General features: G+C 29.9%; 1 protein-coding gene across 1 annotated transcript in view; it reads right to left on the bottom strand.

The window, feature by feature from the left end:
* Positions 1 to 90, bottom strand: part of LOC119589134 (neprilysin-1-like) — a 29,203-nt gene extending 29,113 nt beyond the window's left edge. Inside the window, 1 exon segment of the mRNA XM_037937708.1 lies at positions 26 to 90. The gene's annotated coding sequence lies outside the window, so the exon portion shown is untranslated.
* Positions 91 to 341: the final 251 nt, after the last annotated feature.

Raw genomic sequence — 341 nt, forward strand, 5'->3', positions numbered from 1 at the left:
GCGTTCACATGTCATCATAACATACCTGTCTTTACACATTCTTCGGTTAAACATATTCTTGACGAATCTGAAAAAAAAACCAATGCCAACGTTAGAATGAGAAATACCGAAAAAAAACAATGCGAGCGTTAGAATAAAAAAAAAATAATGATGAAAGTATAAAATCGAGGGTGAAGTAGGACACACGAAAATTGGATGATTATGAAGCTTACTAAATCTTCAAGTTAATTATACTTAATCAGAGATAGTTTTTTTCTTAATGATGCAATAATTTCTAGACATAAAGTAAAATTGTTCTCATTACTTTTAAATTCACAATTGTATAAGGAAAGGCGACTAGG

The sequence above is a fragment of the Penaeus monodon genome, chromosome 25 (genome assembly GCF_015228065.2).
Source record: "Penaeus monodon isolate SGIC_2016 chromosome 25, NSTDA_Pmon_1, whole genome shotgun sequence".
In the NCBI taxonomy this organism is placed as follows: domain Eukaryota; kingdom Metazoa; phylum Arthropoda; class Malacostraca; order Decapoda; family Penaeidae; genus Penaeus; species Penaeus monodon.